This window comes from Staurois parvus, unplaced genomic scaffold (genome assembly GCF_062004578.1).
Source record: "Staurois parvus isolate SC_StPar_1 unplaced genomic scaffold, SC_StPar_1.0 ptg000261l, whole genome shotgun sequence".
Classification (NCBI taxonomy): domain Eukaryota; kingdom Metazoa; phylum Chordata; class Amphibia; order Anura; family Ranidae; genus Staurois; species Staurois parvus.
The window spans coordinates 4,965,853-4,979,503 of NW_028318057.1; the positions used below are offsets into that span (position 1 = coordinate 4,965,853).

General features: G+C 47.1%; 1 protein-coding gene across 2 annotated transcripts in view; it reads right to left on the reverse strand.

Annotated features, from left to right (window-relative positions):
• Window positions 1-10,265, reverse strand: part of EPS8L3 (EPS8 signaling adaptor L3) — a 195,144-nt gene extending 184,879 nt beyond the window's left edge. For both annotated transcript variants that reach the window (XM_089681197.1, XM_089681196.1), the window contains exon 1: window positions 10,138-10,265. The gene's annotated coding sequence lies outside the window, so the exon portion shown is untranslated. The remainder of the gene's footprint in view (window positions 1-10,137) is intronic.
• Between the last annotated feature and the right edge of the window lie 3,386 nt (window positions 10,266-13,651).

Below are 13,651 nucleotides of genomic sequence, written 5' to 3' on the forward strand. Positions count from 1 at the left end.
ACTTTCTGCTTCACAACCACTATTGTACGTTCAAAGAGTTAAATCCATATACATGCCGGGTGGCGGTAATATTTTTTGGGTGATTAGTGCATTCCAGTGACATAAACGTACAGTTTCCAGCCAACGGCAAGCTGCAATTGACCGATTGTGCTAAATAAACTGACTTTCTGCTTCACAACCACTATTGTACGTTCAAAGAGTTAGATCCATTTACACGCCGGGTGGCGGTAATATTTTTTGGGTGATTAGTGCATTCCAGTGACATAAACGTACAGTTTCCAGCCAACGGCAAGCTTCAATTGACCGATTGTGCTAAATAAACTGACTTTCTGCTTCACAACCACTATTGTACGTTCAAAGAGTTAAATCCATATACACGCCGGGTGGCGGTAATATTTTTTGGGTGATTAGTGCATTCCAGTGACATAAACGTACAGTTTCCAGCCAACGGCAAGCTGCAATTGACCGATTGTGCTAAATAAACTGACTTTCTGCTTCACAACCACTATTGTACGTTCAAAGAGTTAGATCCATTTACACGCCAGGTGGCGGTAATATTTTTTGGGTGATTAGTGCATTCCAGTGACATAAACGTACAGTTTACAGCCAACGGCAAGCTGCAATTGACCGATTGTGCTAAATAAACGGACTTTCTGCTTCACAACCACTATTGTACGTTCAAAGAGTTAGATCCATTTACACGCCGGGTGGCGGTAATATTTTTGGGTGATTAGTGCATTCCAGTGACATAAACGTACAGTTTACAGCCAACGGCAAGCTGCAATTGACCGATTGTGCTAAATAAACTGATTTTCTGCTTCACAACCACTATTGTACGTTCAAAGAGTTAAATCCATATACACGCCGGCTGGCGGTAATATTTTTTGGGTGATTAGTGCATTCCAGTGACATAAACGTACAGTTTCCAGCCAACGGCAAGCTTCAATTGACCGATTGTGCTAAATAAACTGACTTTCTGCTTCACAACCACTATTGTACGTTCAAAGAGTTAAATCCGTTTTTATTTTTGGGGTGCTTATTGAATTAAAGAGTATGTCAGACAACACACAGAGGAGTGGCAGAGGAGGCAATGTTTCAGGAGCGAGCAGACGTGGCAGCAGAGGAAGAGGTCGAGGCAGCACTAGTCGCAGCCAGAGGCCAGTGCTCCCGGTGTCATCCAGCGGTCGTGTCTCCACCGACAACCCTGCCGTCATCGATTGGTTGACTCGGTCGTCTTCCTCTTCCCAGGTCACCTCTGACACCTACAGCCAACGGTCGGTGGGTACGCCAGACACAACCGTTAGTTGGCATGGCCCGGGAGCAAGCCCACTGAAATCACGTGTCCTCTACCTGCCCCTGTCCTTTGGTGTTCCCTCACCAAGCGAAGTATCGCATGCTGTGGGCTCAGCCCCACTGTACAGTGAGGAAGAGCTAACAGAGGGCGGTCAGGAACGGGGGGAGACATCCGCCTCTTCAGCAGCCAAGCGAAGAAGTACTGGCGAGGAGAGTGGCTCGGTAGCCGGTCTAGAGACAGGTCTGTCTCCTGACCCACACGCAGCCGAGGGGGCTAGTAGTGACGCGGAGACCCTAATTGATGATGATGAGGCTGATCGCACTTGGCAGCCTCGTCGTCATCAGGCTATTGCTTCCGCATCATCAGGAGAAGAGGGTGCCAGCTTGCCAGCGAGCAAAACAGTCGGTGGGTTGCCCAGGAGGCAGCAGGGTCGCAGCAGTGTCAGTGGAGCCAAACGGCCACGGAGTAGAGCACCAGCTCCACTGCAGCCTACCACCACGGCCAGTAGTGGTGCCGGTGTGCACGGAGGAAGTAGCAGTCAGCCAGTGAGGAGTAGCGGGGGCAAAGTTTCCTACTCGGCGGTGTGGCAATTTTTCGTCAAGCCGCCCGAGGAAGTAAACGTAGCCGTATGTCGACTATGTGGCCAGAAAGTCAAGCGTGGCCAGGGGGCCAATGTTGGGACTACAGCGTTGCGTCAGCATATGCAGCGTCGCCATTCGGTGGCCTGGGAAAACCGTGATGAAGATACGGCGGTTCTGCCTGCCCCAGCCCCCGCTCCATCACCCGCTCCGTTACTTGCTCCGTCACCCGACGTCAATCGCCCTCTATCAGCCAGTCAAGGCTCCAACACCTCTGCTGAGGGGAGTTGTCGCTCGTTGGCATCTTCCGCTCGTTCAGATGCTCCTTCTCCTGCTACTCCTCTTCACGGATTCCGTCAGCAGTCTTTCTTGGAAACCGTTTCCAAGAGACAACAGTTTGCGAGCACGCACCCGACGGTGCAGAAGCTGAACGTCCTCCCGTCCAAGTTGCTGGTGCTGCAGTCCCTCCCTTTCCAAGTGGTGGACTCAGCACCTTTCCGAGAAATGATGGCTTGTGCCGAGCCGCGGTGGAGAGTGCCAAGCCGGCATTTCTTCGCCAAAAAGGCAGTGCCAGCCCTGCATTCACATGTAGAAGAGATGGTGGGCCAGTCTTTGAGCATGTCGGTCTCTGCCAAAGTGCATGGCAGCGCAGACGTGTGGAGCTGTAACTACGGTCAGGGACAGTACATGTCATTTACGGCCCACTGGGTGAACGTGGTGCCGGCACAGCCGCACCAGCAACTTGGACAGGTCACGCCGCTTTTGCCTCCACGTTTGCACGTCCTTGGTCCAGCAAAGATGTCCGCCTCTACCACCTCTTCTTCCACCGTGTCCTCAGCCGCCACCCCCGTGCCAAGTCCCATTACCCGACCGGCATATCACATGTGCAGGGCGCAACGGTGTCACGCTGTGCTGCACCTGGTATGCCTTGGCGAACGTAGTCACACAGGGGAGGAACTTCTGAGTGTAATGAACAGAGAAATCGACAGATGGCTGTCTCCGCGCAAACTGAAAATCGGAACCATGTTGACCGACAACGGAAAGAACATGGTGTCTGCTCTGCGTCAAGGAAGGTTGTGCCATGCGCCATGCATGGCTCACGTGTTCAATCTGGTTGTCAAGCGGTTCCTAAAATCCACCATCCCACTGCAAGACATCCTTAAAATGTCACGTAAACTTTGCATGCATTTCAGACATTCCTACACCGCAAAGCACACCCTCCTTGAGCTGCAGCGGCAGAACGGAATTCCACAGCATCGCCTGATCTGCGACGTTGCAACAAGGTGGAATTCAACCCTACATATGTTAGACCGCCTTTACGAACAGCGAAAGGCCATCACCGATTTCCTGATGTTACAAGCGGATAAAGGTACTCCCCTGTGTAACTTAGATGTCAGCCATTGGCAGCTCATGCGTGACACCTGCCGCTTGCTCAGGCCCTTTGAGGAGGCCACGCTATTCGTGAGTCGGCAGGACTATGGGATGAACGACGTCATTCCTCTGTTGCACGTCCTGGAACAAATGCTGTTAACAATGGCTGGTCAGGGTGCGGTAGACGTGGCGCACAGATCTCAACGCCACATGACCCCTGTGGGGGCAGGACAGGAAGAAGAGGAGGAGGTAGAGGAGGACATTGGTGCTCAGGAATTATTGAGTGAAATGGGTGGTTTTTCCACTCAGCGGACAGGAGTGGAGGAGCAGGAGCATCTGGTAGAGGAGGAGGAGGAGACAGAGGACCCAGACGCACCGTGGCAGTATGCTGTGGAGATGGAGGCAGGGAGTCCCTCGCATTCCTTGGCACAAATGGCCCATAGCATGCTCGGTTGCTTGCGTAGCGACAGCCGAATAATAACCATCAGACAGAGGGATGACTTTTGGCTGTCCACCTTGTTGGACCCTCGCTACCGTTCAAAAATGGTGGCCTTTTTCACACCTGCTGAGAGGGAGGCCAAAATAAAGTACTATAAAAACCACCTATGTAGTCAGTTGGTCTCTGCCTTTCTGCGCCAACGTCCATCCTCAGACACTGTGGGCCCTGTGCGCTCGCGGGAATTGCTTTGTATATCTGTCGCCTTAGGGGCCGCTGTCTGGCGACATAATTTTTTGTCACTGTGTAGACATCTATTTATAGGCCGATGTTTGGCCACAAAAATATATTTAGTAATAACCTAGCCGTTCAGGCCGCTCCCTGAACACCTCGGGAATTGCTTTGTATATCTGTCGCCTTAGAGGCCGCTGTCTGAACAGCTCATGAATTGCTTTCTATATGTGTCGCCTTTGAGGCCGCTGGCTGGACAGCTGATGAATTGATTTGTATATATGTACTTATTGTCCGCTGTCCGGACAGCTCATGAATTACTTTTTGTATATAGCCTTCCAAACCACTCTCAGAATAAGTCATGATATTCATGCTGTGTATAGCCTTATAGGCCAATGGTCAATCAAGTCATGATTGTTATAGTGTGTATAGCCTTATAGGCCGCTGTCTTTACAACTTTATAATTCCATGCAGTATATAGCCCTATCGGCCACTTTCAGGCATCCAGTTGCTGTAGCCCCCATCACCACACTGTGCCACGGGCCCCTGTACTGCCTTCTCATACTGCTGCCAGATCCATCCTCTGCCATGTGCGTCTTTGTCGTCTGCTCACGCTGCTGGGTTCCAGTTTTAAACCTAGGCCTGTATATGGCTTCCGAATACTGCTGCCTCCACCGCCACCCTGCGCCATGTGCCTCTGTCGTCTGCTCACGCTGCTGACGGCTTCCGCTTTTTAACCTAGGCCTGTGTATGGCTTCCGAATACTGCTGCCTCCACCGCCACCCTGCGCCATGTGCCTCTGTCGTCTGCTCACGCTGCTGACGGCTTCCGCTTTTTAAACTAGTCCTGTGTATGTCTTCCGAATACTGCTGCCTCCACCGCCACCCTGCGCCATGTGCCACTTTCGGGTCTCCTCACACTGCTGCCAGGTCCATACTGATTCATGGCCCCCTGTACCGGCTCCTCATGAACGTGGTTCAGCGGGTTTGCATCACTTAACGGCAAATCGTTGACAAATGCTGGGACGTTCAGTGTTGTGCGCATTAAGCCAGACACCAAAGGGCAGCACAGACCTGTTATTACTCGCTCAAGCATGGCTGAACAAAACCAGTCTCTACCACAAATTGGACCCAGACCTGCCCAGGGTCTCGTAACTAGATTGCACGGAGGAGTAGAGTCCGTTATCGGAATTAAATAGACAAAACGTCACACCAAAAAGAGTGGCCATTTCCAACACTTATTCCAGAAAGAGGAACAACCCGTTTCATATACGGCCCGTAGACGTTTCACGTCTGCCACATTCAGTCGATTTAAGACGCAAGCTCCACTTCCTGTGGTCTCTGACCGTCGATATACCTTTAAGTGTCAGCTTTGAAGCTATATTCCCTCCGGAGCACTGACACTGGTGCCCTTCCGTCAACATGCCTTTAAGTTTCAGTTTTCAACCATATTCCCCACAGAAGCCAAACTCTTGGGTATCCCAGAAGCTGCTCAGCGGGTCAGGGCAATAAAGCTCCCGGTTCGCAGGTTGTTCCGTCTTATGGATGGAAGTACGACGGTATATGATCTTCTTCGCACCCACGGCATTACCTCATAAAATTTCTGCATTGCATCTGCAATCACAACGCTGACTTCCCGGATCGCCACTCAGCCATTGGACTCTTGATAGTCGTCTCCCCACACTGCTGCTGGGGGGACTTTTTAACCTAGGCCTGTGTATGGTCTTCAATTAAAGCTGCTTCCGCTCCGCCACTCTGCCATTGGACTCTTGATAGTCGTCTCCCCACGCTGCTGCTGGGGGGACTTTTTAACATAGGCCTCTGTATGGCCTTTAATTGAAGCTGCTTACGCTCCGCCACTCTGCCATGGGCCTCTTGGGTATCCCAGAAGCTGCTCAGCGGGTCAGGGCAATAAAGCTCCCGGTTCGCAGGTTGTTCCGTCTTATGGATGGAAGTACGACGGTATATGATCTTCTTCGCACCCACGGCATCACCTCATAGAATCTCTGCATTGCATCTGCAATCACAACGCTGACTTCCCGGATCGCCACTCAGCCATTGGACTCTTGATAGTCATCTCCCCACACTGCTGCTGGGGGGACTTTTTAACCTAGGCCTGTGTATGGCCTTCAATTGAAGCTGCTTCCGCTCCGCCACTGTGCCATTGGACTCTTGATAGTCGTCTCCCCACGCTGCTGCTGGGGGGACTTTTTAACCTAGGCCTGTGTATGGCCTTCAATTGAAGCTGCTTCTGCTCCGCCACTCTGCCATTGGACTCTTGATAGTCGTCTCCCCACACTGCTGCTGGGGGGACTTTTTAACATAGGCCTCTGTATGGCCTTCAATTTAAGCTGCTTACGCTTCGCCACTTTGCCATGGGCCCCTGTACTGCCTCCTCTTGCTGCTGCCAGGTCCAGAGTGTGTCATGGGTCCCTGTACGGCCTCCCATTGCTGCTGACTTCATCGCCAGACTCTGCCATGTGCCACTTTCAGGTCTCCTTACACTGTTGGTGGGTTCCATTTTGTGATAGGGTGCTGTATGGCCTTCCATTGCTGCTGCCTCCACCGCCACCCTGCGCCATGTGCCTCTGTCGTCTGCTCACGCTGCTGACGGCTTCCGCTTTTTAACCGAGGCCTGTGTTTGGCTTCCAAATACTGCTGCATCCACCGCCACCCTGCGCCATGTGTCTCTGTCGTCTGCTCACGCTGCTGACGGCTTCCGCTTTTTAACCTAGGCCTGTGTATGGCTTCAGAATAATGCTGCCTACACCGCCACCCTGCGCCATGTGCCTCTGTCGTCTGCTCACGCTGCTGCCAGGTCCATACTGATTCATGGCCCCCTGTACCGGCTCCTCATGAACGTGGTTCAGCGGGTTTGCATCACTTAACGGCAAATCGTTGACAAACGCTGGGACGTTCAGTGTTGTGCGCATTAAGCCAGACACCAAAGGGCAGCACAGACCTGTTATTACTCGCTCAAGCATGGCTGAACAAAACCAGTCTCTACCACAAATTGGACCCAGACCTGCCCAGGGTCTCGTAAGTAGATTGCACGGAGGAGTAGAGTTCGTTATTGGAATTAACTGTGAGGGACTTTTAAACCTAGGCCTGTGTATGGCCTTCAATTGAAGCTGCTTCTGCTCCGCCACTCTGCCATTGGACTCTTGATAGTCATCTCCCCACGCTGCTGCTGGGGGGACTTTTTAACATAGGCCTCTGTATGGCCTTCAATTTTAGCTGCTTACGCTCCGCCACTCTGCCATGGGCCCCTGTACCGCCTCCTCATGCTGCTGCCAGGCCCGTAATCTGCCATGGGCCCCCGTACCGACTCCTCATGCTGCTGCCAGGCCCGTAATCTGTCATGGGCCCCGTACCGCCTCCTCATGCTGCTGCCAGGTCCAGAGTGTGTCATGGGTCCCTGTACGGCCTCCCATTGCTGCTGTCTCCATCGCCACACTCTGCCATGTGCCACTTTCAGGTCTCCTCACACTGCTGGTGGGTTCCATTTTGTCATAGGGTGCTGTATGGTCTCCCATTGCTGCTGCCTCCACCGCCACACTGTGGCTCCACACTCTGGTTTTGGCCCCGTGACTGCCCAAATGAGTGAAGTGTGCGGTGATTCTAAGATCGACGGCACTCATCTGCATGTCATACTGACTGACAGTATTATTTCTCTTCCCCAGCAGACTCCAAGGGCATTTAAATTAAAGGTACAGTGTTCTGCACTAATATAAAGGCTCTCTGAAGCCTAGAAACACCCTTTTTATAAGTTAAATTCGCAGCGAATATATTCGGCTCGAAGTGAATTTATTCGGCGAATTCGGCGAATCAGCCGAACCGAATTTTTGAATAATTCGCTCATCTCTATGCAAAACCATTGAGTATGACACAGGGGCGGACTGACAACTCATGGGGCCCCCGGGCAATAGGGGATCATGGGGCCCCTGTGTCCTTGCCCAAACTCAAAAAAGCCTATGAAAATGGTACCAGGGGCATCTCATGGGGCCCCCTGCTGACCCCGGGCCCTCGGGCAGTGCCCGAGTTTCCAAATGGTCAGTCCACCCCTGGTATGACATGTCTGCTATTTCAAAATATTACCTTTACAATCACTTTAACTTTCTTTCACTTAAATTAAAACCCAGCGATGACTCTAGGAACAATATATTAGGGGAGGGGGGGGGGGGTGCGCATAGGATGCCAAAGTCAAACCTGGGTAATTATAATTTTCACCACTAAATCATACCACTGCAGAAATAAGTACTGTATATATAAGTAGGATTACAGAATACAAGACTAATACGGTATGCAATGATACCTTTTTATTTTACTAACCTCACACTTACAAGACAAGCTTTCAAGAGTTTTCCTTTCTTCCTCAGATATTGTTTGAGATTTTGGAAAGAGAGGATAACTCACAGTCTGCAGACATACTACAGGAGAGGATCAGAGACTGCAGACATACTACAGGAGAAGGTCAGAGACTGCAGACTTACTACAGGAGATGGTCAGGGACTGCAGACATAGTACAGGAGAGGATCAGAGACAGAATAAATACTACAGGAGGTGGTCAGAGACTGCTGAAATACTACAGGAGATGGTTACAGACTGCAGACATACTACAGGAGATGGTCAGAGACTGCAAACACACTACAGGAGATTATCAGAGACTGCGAAAATACTACAGGAGATGGTCAGAGACTGCAAACATACTACAGGACAGGATCAGAGACTGAAGAAATAATAAAAAGGGTATGGTTAGAGACTGCTGACATATTACAGGAGGTGATCAGACACTGCAGACATATTACAGGAGAGGATCAGACACTGCTGAAATACTACAGCAGATTGTCAGAGACTGCAGACATACTACAGGAGATTATCAGAGACTGTAGACATACTACAGGAGATGGTCAGAGACTGCGGGCATAGTGCAGAAGATGGTCAGAGACTGCACAGTACAATACAAGTGCTGTGGATAGTGTGGTGATGTTGCTGTCGGTGTACACAGCTCTAGGACCTGGAGGAGCTTGTCCTTCCTCCCTCTAGAGTCTAGAGTCCCTTTGGACTCCCAGCTCATTCCATTGTCAGCAGGAAGCCCGGAGTCGGGAAGTATACCATTAGAAGTAGAGCAGCTCTGGAGGAGGAAGGTACATCTTCCTCCTCTGAATGCTGGGGCTTCCATGCACCCTCTTGCCCTGGGTTAAAGATGACCCTGGGTGTCAACCGGATGCAGTCCGCACCTGGTGCATGGGTGCTTGGGCATGCAGGAAGTGCCCTGATACTGCCCTTAATGGCAGCAGAGCCCTGTTCCACTTGTCAGGACCCCCCCCCCCAGGTGGCAGAACGCCTAATTTCGGGGGGGGGGGGGGCACACGAGGAGAAAAGGAATAACCTAGGAGGGCAATTGCCCCCCTGTAGCGATGCCACTAATTAAACCCAAAAGCAAACTTTTATTGTATTGTAGGTTACCAATTCTTAGATGTGATGGCTACATAAGTTTTCTTTTTTAGGCTTTCTTTCCTTTATTTGTATTTGGTGATCCAGCCAGTAAGTCTGGTATTTTTCAACAGATCAAGCAGTTCTGCAAAATGTATCAGAGTGTTGAGACAAATCATTTACCACTGACAGGAGTGCTTACAATGATCAGCTTTTATTTATTCATGTAAAAACTTTATCCCAAAAGAAAAATAAACTGTTGGTTGCTGTAACTGCTTGTGTAATTGCAGTGTGAGCTGGTGTTTGGCTGCAGTTCGTTAATGTATCTAAATATGCTAGTACATCTAACACTCCCCCCCAGACTGACAATACTGCTGTCTAAAGGTGCTCCTGTGCTCCTTCATCAATAGTGGTGTCTCACTAATACTGGAGGTGTGTTACTGGCCAGATCACCAGGTGAAAACACAGCGGAAAAAAGAAAACGAACGCAGCCAGCACATCTACTGATTGGTAAGCTGCAATATATTATATTTTTGGGTTTCATACCGCTTTAAGGACTCAAGAATATGTACTGTAAGGTTTTGTTAAATAAATGGAATCTCCTGTGTCAGTACGTATACTACTGAGAACGCTTTAAATGCAGTGGATCCCACTGATCCCAGGATACATATCTAAAAGAATAAGTACATAGGGAGGGGTTGGAGGTTAGCAGCCTTAACTTCTCAGTTAACAACAACATGATGGATCCCCGTATCACTGTTAAACAACCCATATGCCCAGTGATGTGATTACCTCCTGTCTCTTCCTGATAGGTTAGAAGTCCATCCACAATACAGTATCCAGATGAGCCTTTAGCAGGGTTCTAAAAAGCTTCGCTGTAGAGATGCAGGTATGATGCTAATAGACACATTAACTGTGGTTAGAAAGGATAAACTGATCTGTCTACTTCCAAGTGACACTCCCTTTGTCCTTTGCCCAGGACATACACTCATAGGTGTTTGCATAATCGAGCAACGGGCAATAATACCCAAGCAGATAATACATGTTACTGCGTCACAGCACCATCAGCCCTGCGTCATCATATGTGACTTCATTTATACCTCATGTGTTGGCCAATTTTCAACCTTTAATTCCACTTAAACAATAATATACGGGTGTGAGCAACTCTGCAGTGGCATTTTATTTGTCACCCTGGCAATGCATGGTATGATTCTTAAGTAAGTGCTCATGATCACAGTTATTTGTTGAATATTAACTCTGGTTTATGCCTGATTAGTGAAAGAATGTAAATGTATTGATAGCAACACTTGTTAATACACACCCAAAGTTAAAGAGTAACTCCACTTTTGTTGAGAACAATCTTCTCTGTACATTGCAGGGATTTGAACAAATTTTGTTATATGATTCTGCTTGCTTGTGCTCTAAAGGAAACATTTTTTGTTGTCTGTGGGTTGAATCTGAATGAGAGAGATTATTTCATTATTAATCAGCTGGTGCACTGGCAGTGTTCTAATGAGGAAAATGCAGGGTCTGCATCCCTTTAGAAGTGATTTACTCTTTGGAAGTAGCTCACCAAAAATTACATTTTTGTTGCAGAGGATGCCTATAATCTGAGTTGAATCTTTGTGCAGACTTTTTGGAAAATAATCAATCGGCCAATCACATTTGTAGGAAACTAAATTTCTGGTGGTGTTTTGTCACCATTGAAAATAAACGCACCAATGGTACGAAATGCCTTCAAGTTGCCATATTGCATTGAATTTGATAGAAAATGACAGTACTGCAGACTGAATAGGAAAGGTAATTTTTTAATAACATTCAATTATAATGTAGTTTGTGTAACAATTGTATATGCCATATTATTCTTTATTTATTTTCTATTTTTCCCATGAAAGTGAAGTTAATAAGTCTGACTCTTCACTAATATCAGGAAGAATAGGAAACATGCTTAGCAGATAAGTCAGAATGATCCTTATTTACGTATATCCATCTGCTCTTGTGTATCATTAAAAATGATCTTTGGTCATGGAATTTCAAAGGAAAGACAGAGAGCATAAGAAACGAAAAGATAAGACTTCGCTAGTTAAGTTGCCTGACGTATTTATGATGAGCCTAGATGCATGGAATGTAATACCCGAGAGAAAATTTAAAGCTGAACTCAAGTCAAATAGCAAAAAGAAAAAAAACGGGGTAATACACACAATTAAAATGTATTTTGTTAAAGGATTTGTAATTATGTCCATTCACTTTTGTGATTTGTACACCTTTACCAGACAGCGTGACCTCTTTTTTGTAAAGGTTCAGGAAAAAAATAATGTCACTGCCCCCCACTGCAATTTTTTGGGAAAAATACTTTTTTGAAATTTTAATGCAAAAAAATCACAATACATAGCCAATTTTTTGTAAAATATAAAAGATGATGTTACACTGAGTAAATAGATACCAAACATCTCACGTTTTAAAATTGCGCACGCCCGTGCAACGGTCACAAACAGCATACATTTTACTATCCATTGTCACTGCTTTGAAAGCCCTCAAAGGTTATCACTTTAGATTTATAGAGGAGGTCTAGTTCTAGAATGACTGCCTATGATCTGATGTTCATGATGATACCTAAGATGTGGGACAATCACTGTATGCGTGCATGTGGGACTGACGCGTGCATTTGCCTTTGCACACGAGCATGGGGGGGACGCGGGCACTTTAATTTTGTATTTATTTTTTGAACTATTACATTTTTGTTTGTTTTTTTACACTGTTGCTTTAATTTTTTTTATTACTTTTATTGCTTTCACAAGGAATGTAAACATCCGTTGTGACAGCAATAGACACATGACAGATACTCTTTATGGAGGAATCTGGGGTCTATGAGACCCTAAATCCCTCCCCTGCACTTAAAAGCATTCATAACAACAAGATCAGTGTTTTTGAATGCTTTCAGTTTTAAAAAAATGACAAAGTTGTGCCAAGTAAACCAAAAGTGATGACAGGTCATCACTTCTAGGTTACCATAGTGGATAGCCAATCCCAGCTTTGTTTAGCTGTCCGGCCAGCTGGTGGACCTTCCAACTGGTCACTTGGGTCTCCTAGTGAGATGGGCAGCAGAAGGCAGCGGGAGGGGGGATATATCTCCTCCTGCTGCTTGTAAGAGCAATTGAGTGGCAAGTTAGCCTCTCCAATTGCTTTTATGAGAGCCGACCACTGGCTCTAAAAAAATGGTACAACCACCTTAAGTCAAGCAACGTACAGGTACGTTGCTGGTCCGCAAGTTGTTAGCATATGAGCACAGAATTAGTATAAATAGAAAAAGTGCATCTACTTGCAGGCGTATTGACAACTTCCTAAAAGAAGCTCTAAAATCACTGTGCGCTTTCCTTTTGTAACATCAGCATTGTGATAGCTATACAAAGGATAGCTATTTTTGACCATCCGATATAAGCTTACTTAAAACATCTTTCATGTGGTGAGTTGTCCCTATTTGCTCTTTATACAACCCCCTGGATTCAGTGCATGCTTTGTGTTCCCTTTTTTGGATGCTCCATGTGGTTTACTTTTGATTTCTAAGGACTACATATCCCATGTGTCTGTTCTGCCTGCATACAGTGATGAACGCACGTGGAGTTTTTCCTGTACTAGCTGAGCCTCCTGAAACTCCTTTTCAGCACCTCTGCAGTATAGTTGTATGGTTGTATATCCTAATTGTGGTGTCTGGAGTGCTTAATTTTAACAGTACAGTAGGTTAGCCTTGGGTTAACTGTGCTCACTGTAGCTCACTTCTAAGAGTTTGCCTTAACCAATTGCCCTCCAGAGGATTTACCCCCTTTCTGACCAGGCCATTTTTTGTGATACTGCGCTGCGTTACTTTAACTGCCAATTGTGTGGTCATGCAACACTGTACATAAATGAAATATATGTAATTTTTTTCCACAGATGGAGCTTTCTTTTGGTGGTATTTGATCACCTCTGCATATTTTTTTTTGCGCTATAAACAAAAAAAGGCCAACAATTTTGAAACACCCCCCCCCCCCCAATATTTGTTACTTTTTGCAATAAAACATATCCAGTAAAAATTGCAAAAATAAAATTTCTTCAAAAATGTAGGCCAAAATGTATTCTACTACATGTCTGCTAGAAAAAAATAGCAATAAGTGTATATTAATTGGTTTACATGAAAGTTATAGCATCTACAAATGGCAGTATATTTTTGATTTTGATTTTGTTTTATACTATTAATGGCGGTGATCAGCGATTTATAGTGGGACTGCGGCAGGAATTCTGAGTGGGAACCGACTAACTGCCAATGACA